We start from the raw sequence: 8231 nt of genomic DNA, 5'->3' as shown, positions 1-8231 counted from the left end.
TTTTCAAAAAGAGTTGTTGGTGAAGTAACCAAAAGTCACAAAGTAGACAAATGTTAGGTGACCACCATTAATAAAGATGAGATGGAGCAGCAGCATTGATGCCTATAAATAGAGGTATAAGTTAGAAAGCAAAGTTGAGAGAGAATGAGAGTGTGAAGAAAAGAGAGGAAGAGAGAAAGAGGAGTGGCTGCCAAGGGCAGCAACCCTGCTGCAATGTCCACTAGTGTGTGTGAGCAATGGGAGTAGAGTTAGAGTGAAGTGATCCTCCTCCTCTATGTGTGTTGTAACCCTTTCTCTATCTATCTCTAATAATATAGACATCTCCCGTGGATGTAGGTGGTTTGCTGAACCATGTTAAATACTATGTCAGTGTGCTTAGCCTTCAATGAAAAACTATCAGTACATCACCAGTCAGATTCCTTAACAATTGGTATCAGAGCATTTGGTTTAAAGTGATGTTTGATTTTTTCTTAAAAATAAAAGTTGTCAAAATTATGTTTTGACCATACCACCATGTAAAGGAGGAAAATACGAGCACACAGGTGAAAACCACGTCAAAATCGGATGTCAGGCGTGGCCGCACGCGCCGGCGAGCTGGCTGGCCACACGTACAGACGCGCGCCATGTGCCGCACGTATCTTCTTCACCCGGATGGGCCGACCCGACCCGAATACCATATGACCCGATCCACGTGCCTGACCTGGATAGGGATGACATCATCATAACATAATCATATCGTCATCATGCACAATTGGCATGACCAGTTAGCAAACACGTCATCAGGTGGGACCCACCTGCCACGTCACCAGCAGCGAGCCGAGCCGAGTTGAGGGATAGGATTCTGCGTAGCGGAGTCTACTTGCAACCGGATCTGAGATTGAATCTGGGCCATCGATCAGGCCAGAATTGTTTTGATCAAATCCTAGTCGTCTGAAATGCGATTTGGATGATTTCAGACTTGTTTCTAGCTAATTTGATCATTTTGAATGCAATGATATGGTCCGATCATTCAAATTGAGACTAAAAAATGGCGGTGGTGAATTATTAAGAGAGATTGCCCGATCAGAAGGCATCTAAAGGTCATTATGGTGGTCGATAGAGATGATGAAGAAGAAAAAGGTGCATATGTTTATCCAATTACATGTGCTTAACTGTTAAGTGGGGAAATTTTAATTGCCTTGAGGGAAGGTAAAATTGGGACACTCTGAACGCCCGATCATGTGGACGATTTGAGGTGGAGAGTGAAAAATTGATGAAGACCAATCTTGACGAATCTAAGCACTGGTAGTCTTGCCAGATGTTGAGAAATCATGTATAAAACAAAATATTTCAAATCACTTGTAAAAGAAAAGCCGCAACAAAGCTAGCAAATGGTTGTATATAAGGAAAGACAGTATGATGGATAGATATGGCCTAAGAAGTTCTGGCTAGGAGATTGGGTTTTAAGCGGGACCATTGTGATCCCTCCAATATTTGCTGGGAACTTGCTTAGTTGAATGATTATCCATATAGTATTATTTTTGTATATGTAACAGTTTGTAATGAAACTGTTGAAGACTAGCAAGATGACGGCACAAAGGAACAATTGGGTCCCGTATGATCAAGGATTTGATGAAGTGGTGATTTCTCCAAAGAAGTTAGATTCGGTGACTGTAATTTCTCGAGGGGAGAATTGATGAAGACCCTGATAATGGAAGAGAAATACAACAATGGGATAAAGATTGGCACCCTATTTTGACTTAGTAGGTGTTGTGACATGATGAGCTGCTGTCAAACATAAAAGCAAAGAATATGGAGAAATATTGAGAACAGATATTGCACGAGGGCACATGGAGAATATGCAGGAGTACCCATAGAATCTAACGAGGTACTGTAATGAGACAATAGGTGCAAGAAGAAGAAGAGTTCCTAGATGAAGCTCAGAGCAGAGATTGTGTGAAGGATGTACAACGGGAAGTCTCTTGTGCTTTTGATAAAGGCAACAGACGAAGACCTTTCCAATGCATGCAACGATGGAAACATGAGCTGTTGTGGAGGCACCTAATTGAGGGGGTGCGAATGCCTGTGATAAAAGGCGATTGCCTATGAAAGGCGAAGACACCAAAGAGAGTTGGTGTAGGTGAAGCTGTCAAGCAGAAAGGTGTAAAAGCTCCAAACATAGAAATCGAGGTGGAGGATTGTGAGGAGTACTTTCCCTTTCTATGTAGTCAATGGTTGTGATCTCTCCCAAGTCCACATGGTGGTAGAGAATCTTGGAGCCACTGGAGTTATCCTCGATGAAGAAGGATGAGATCGCTCTATGACGAGCGGAGACACCTCGAATGGAAGGTGTGTGAGCCATAATATGAGCCCAGATTCTGACCGCTGCATGACGACGGGCGGAGACACCTTAGATGGAAGGTGTGTGGGTCATGATAAGAGCCCCAGTTCAAACCGTCTTATGACAACAGACGAAGACACCTTATAGAAAGTGTGAGGGCCATGATAGGAGCCCCAGTTCAAAATGCCCTAGAGCCAATGTGATGGTTGGTTATAAGTGGACAAGTGTATAGCTAAATGAAGTGGCTATGATGAATATGAAGACAAATGCAGGATTAACCTTCATGGATATTGTCCCCATGCTAAAGATCAATGAGCTAAAAGATATTTGCCTTGGACAATAAATGAGTGACTTGTGGAGCATTAAAACGCAACTGCTAGGATTGAGCAGAGGGCATGTGCAGGTTCCGGGAACAAGTTGACTCTTGTCAAGGTGGTGAGCTCGGTGATGGCAATGTAATACTCAAAGTATAAAGACAGATATGGATCAACCTTTAATGGGCTGCCCCCATGGTTAAAGGTGGAGAGCTACCTGGACTCTTGAGACTAAGAGCGGAAGACTCACGGAGAAGAAAAGCGTGGTTTCTATGGTGGAACAGAGGACAGATGCAACTCAAGGTATTAGCACCCCAAATACGCCTTACCTAAGGTAAGCTGCATTGTTTTATTGTCTGATAAAATCTAAGGTCTTTTCGTGTGTTTCCTAATTGTTGGTCTATCCATAGTTCAAGAAAAATCCTCCTCGGTAAGGAGGTCTTTATCTTATTGGGTAAAAATCTAACCATTCTAACGTCTTTACAAAAAATCTTTTTTATTTTTTAATATTAGGAATACGTTTTACGTATAAATTCGTAATCCCAAATACTAAAAGAAAACAAAAAGATTTTTTTCTAGAATTTTTGAAATATTGGCCTAGTTCTCATGGCTTGAATAAACTGGTTATTAAAGCCAAAATGCATGATAATACATATATTCTTTTGAAATTTCCTTTGTTGTGTGAAAACATGATGTTATAATATTTATATATATATTGGAGAGACTAGGCCGTATTTTAAAACAAAAACATTTTTTTTATGTATATATATATATAATATTTTGATGAAAATCGATGTATTTTAATACTAGGTTTGTATCCTTACGGTATAAAAATACAACCCAATATTAATTCACCTTAATAAAAATATGCAGGAAAAATCCACACTATTTTTAAGGACTTTTTAGAATTTTTCGAAAGCAAAAACATTTTTTATTTTGAAAATCTTTGACGTTTTGATGAAAACCGGGTATTTTAATACTGAATTTATATCTCTACGGTATAGAAACACAACCCAATATTAATCCACCTTAACAAAAATATACAGGAAAAAAATCAACAATATTTTTAAGGACTTTTAGAATTTTTTTGAAAGCAAAAACATTTTTTTTTATTTTGAAAATCTTTGATGTTTTGACGAAAACTGGGTATTTTAATACTGAATTTGTATCTCTACAGTATAGAAATAAAAACCAATATTAAGCCATTTTGACAAAAAAAATATGCAGGAAAATCAACAATATTTTTCAAAGATTTTTTTCAATTTTTTTTTTATATATAATATATATACACACATATATATTATAATTTATAATATATAATATAACTATATTAAGTGGGCTGGGTCGGCCCAAATAATTGGGCCAGACTCAGCCCGAAAGAAAGGTTGGACCGACCTCGGCCCAAAAGGAGATTGGGCCGATCTTGGCCCAACCAAAAATTCTTATTCAGTCAAGGCCAGCCTCGGCCCAGACGTGCAAGGCTGGGCCAGCAACAGAAGCCCAGCGGGGGAGAATTATTTTTCTCCCCCCCGCCTCCTGGATGCAGAACGATTCTGCATGTAGGAGGCAAACGCCTACAACTAAAATGTAGAGGTAAAGAAGACTTTACCTGGCGTGGAGGACGCGGTCGCTGGTGGTGCTGCGGTGGAGGCCGGTGGCGGTGTCGTGGCTCCCGGACGGCGGCTCCAGGCTGTGCTGCGGCTGTTTCAAACGGCGGAGGGTGAGGTTACTGCTCTTCCCTTTCTCCTCCGTATGGCTTCCTCTGTTTTCAGTGGTTTCCTCCTTCTCAGTTAGGGTTTGCTAACGGTCTTTTTCTGGTTCGGTTCTTTCCCTCCTTTTCCTCTCTCTCGCTCGTTCTCTCTCTTCCCTCTCTCTCTTCGGTTTTTTTTCTCTTCCCCTCGGGTCCTCTCTTTTTTCTTTTTGTTCTATATTTATAGGAGCGAAAGGGTGTTGGGCCCTTCATTAGTGCGCCTGGGGAGCGGGTTACGCGGCGGCTGGTCGGCCACCACCCGCGACAACAAGGCGCCGCTCCCTTGCTTTCGGCAAGGCGAGCGGCCGGTCGGCCAGTGGCTTCGGTCTGTGGTCCAGAGCGTGGGGCTTCGGGTTGATGGCCTCGAGGAGAGAGAGGCCGGTTTAAAGAAGAAAAACCATTTTTCTTCCTTCTTCTGCATCGCATCCAGGGAGGAAGAAGAAAGGGAAACAATGCCGTTCAAAACGGCACCGTTCGGTCCTCTTTTTTTTTATGTATGAAACGACGTCGTTTTGGATAAAACACGCCGTTTCAATTAAAAATGGCGCCAGAACGCGCCAAATTTCAAATCAGCCCTCAATTATCTTTTGTTTATTTCAATTGTGTCCCTGTCAATTTCGGTCCCCGCCCCCCATAGTTGGCCGCGTTTTTCACTTTGGTCCTTGGCCTCTGATTTATGCAATTGAGCCCTCAATTGAACAAAAAAACTTCCAATTTCTTCAATTAGGCCCCTGAATCAATTCAATACAGCCCCCTCTATCTTCGCACCTTTTCCAAATTGGTCCCTGGTTTCGAATTTTCACAATTAAGCCCCTGATTTGACCTAATAAATTCCTAAAAAATATATTTTGGCCACTGAACTTAAATTTCTTCCAAATAAAGCCCAAATTGACTTAAAAATCAATTTTTCTTGCACTCAAATCGTCTATAAATTCAATTAAAAATCCAATTAAGTCCATAAACCTCCAAATTTGGACTTTTCTCCTCAAAATTCAAATTTTCTTATCCACCAGGGCTCTCATCATTCAAGAATATATTGTCAAAAATCTATCTTTGTATTTTTAACCTCCTTGACCAATTTTTCTGACCATTTTCTGGGCTCTTCATGCCTCCTGTTATTTTTCTAATCTCTTTTGGCTATTTATTTTATTTTTTGTGGGGATCCAAAAATGGGTTACATCAGAGACCATTTGATTGAAGTGATCCTTTGGTGTGAGAAAAGGTGTGCTTCAGCAACTCTGGTGATTGAAAGGTTTGGCGAGTACCTATAAACTTGGTCACAGCTGCTCTCGGAATGGTAAGCTTGGAAAAGCTGCAGGATGCAAGCTTGTGTTGAAAAAGCAAGAGGACAATTGCCCCACATAAATGGCAAAGGGGGTGATTGTTGGGATATTACCACTTATGTGGCAACATTTGCATCCCATCTTCTAGAAGAAGATGGCTTCCAATTTCAAAGAGGCTTGTTGGTGTAGCAACCAAAAGTCACAAAGTAGGCAAATGTTAGGTGACCACCATTAATAAAGTTGAGCTGGAGCAGCACCATTGATGCCTATAAATAGAGGCATAAGTTAGATACCAAGGTTGAGAGAGAATGAGAGTGTGAAGAAAAGAGAGAAAGAGAGAAAGAGGAGTGGCTGCCAAGGGCAGCAGCCCTGCTGCAATGTCCAGTAGTGTGTGTGAGCAATAGGAGTAGAGTTAGAGTGAAGTGATCCTCCTCCTCCTCCATGTGTGTTGTAACCCTTTCTCTATCTATCTCTAATAATATAGACCTCACCCATAGATGTAGGTAGTTTGTTGAACCACGTTAAATATTGTGTCAGTGTGCTTAGCCTCCAATGGACAACTATCAGTACATCACCGGTTGGATTCCCCAACACTACTCTCTCAAAAAGAAATTGATTAGTACCTTCGATTTCCTAATAAAACCAAATTCAATGATGTTTACCTCCATTCATAGATAGAGAAAGCTCCACAGCTAACTCAAATTTCCATAGCATACGAATTCTTACCAAAACAAGATTCCCATAATTTTCTAGCCATTGCATGAGCAGCTACAAACATAGTTTTAAAAATTTAAATTTTTAATTCGATCAATTATCTCTCTATTCTTATCAAAATCCTTCTTGGTCTCAGCTTTTAGTCACTAGAATCTTAGGTTAACCATCAAACCGGTTAGAGTTTTAAAACAATTACTTCTTCATGTAGAAATAAGAATTTCTTTTTCTTTCTAGAATATAATTTTCTTTTTAGAATAGAATAAAAGGAATAATCTGATTGCCTTTAATTTTGACTTAAAATAATCAATTTCTTTTCTATTTTTGTATCTTTCGTATGTGCACACTAATAACTTTCCTTGAGAAAAAGAAAATATACTGAAAACTTGGGATTCAGTAATGACATCAATTGACCATCTTTCTTCTTCTCAATTTTTTTTTGGGCAATAAAAGAAATTTATTGAGAGAGGGCTTATGCCCCCAAAATTTACATTGATCTCTTTTTGAGACGATGCTAGAAAAGTTCTGATTTTATAAATAAAAAGTAGCATGTGTGAATGTTTTGTTTAAGATCTAATATAGAAAAAATGAACTTTAATAGATAAAAACTTGTTCAAAGATATGAGAGTCTTATTGCTACTTGTTACTACCCAATTTTTGACCCATCTTTTGATAAATTTTCAGAAAAATCCAAAAATAGAGAAAAACAACGAAAATCCAAAAAGTATGTTTTTTAATATATTTTCATCATTTTAGCATTTTCAACATCGTCTAAAAAAGAATTAAAATTTTTAACTTTCGAACGTGTTCGACTTTTCATGCGTTATATTTTTGAATCATTGATTTTCCTCATCGAGTTGACGTTGATATTGCTCGTTTTCAAAAAAATACAAAAAAAGTTAAGAAAAATTAAATTTACAAAAAGAAAGAAGTTGAGGGACTAAGTTTGAAAACTTGGCAACATTTTTGCCTCTAAATACTGGTTTCCAACACTTGCAAGGGGGGGCAATTTTGAAAAAAAAATACAAAAAAAGGGGGGGAAACCTAACCCTAAACCTATCTACCCAAGGAGCCGCCCCCCACCTGGTTGTGATTTTTCTCTCCAAAAGAGCCGCTGACTCCCCAAGCCAGCACCACCTACACGCCCGACCATCTTCCTTCTCCCTCTTGACAGCCATCAACACACAGCCCTCACCTCCAACATGTTCTCCCCAAAACACAAACTCTCGGCCCCTCACCTCACAGAAGATAGCTCCCTCATCCCTCTCCCGGTCGCGCCTCTATTTTCGGCTGAAAATCAGAGGGCCCTTCCCCATTCCCACAAATCTTCCCCTCTCGGCCATTCCTCCTTCTTCACCACCAGCGACCTACAGCCATCAAGGACTCAACTCAAACTGACCTCCTTCTCAGCCACCATGAGCTGACCACCCTCTCCTCTCCATTCAGCCTCCAATAGCAGCGGCCAAAACAACAGCCTGAAGCCAGCCACCGCCAGATCCGTCCGCCATCTTCATCCAGCTCCTCCACCACATAGCAGTCCCCATCATCTCCTCAGAGCACCACGGATCTGCCCTCATCAGCACAGATCAGCTGCCGCCGCCCAACCACCAGACCTGCCACTCAAAGCAGAGGAGAAGACGGAACCCTAACGAACGAACCCGCCGTGAAGTAGATCTGAAGAAGGAGAAGGGGGGAGAAGCTTATTTGAAGAAGGAAAAGAAAGAGCAAACCTACGAAGGAGAAGAAAGAGCAGATCGGAGAAGAAAAAAGCAGATCCGTGACCAAGAACAAAAACTAAAACCAACTAGATTGCGTTTTTTTCTTCTTTACAGGTGATGTTGCTCCTCACCGCC

Source organism: Populus alba, chromosome 4, assembly GCF_005239225.2.
Source record: "Populus alba chromosome 4, ASM523922v2, whole genome shotgun sequence".
Lineage (NCBI taxonomy): Eukaryota > Viridiplantae > Streptophyta > Magnoliopsida > Malpighiales > Salicaceae > Populus > Populus alba.
The sequence above is the reverse complement of the archived record's forward strand: the minus strand, read 5'-3'. Positions refer to the sequence as shown.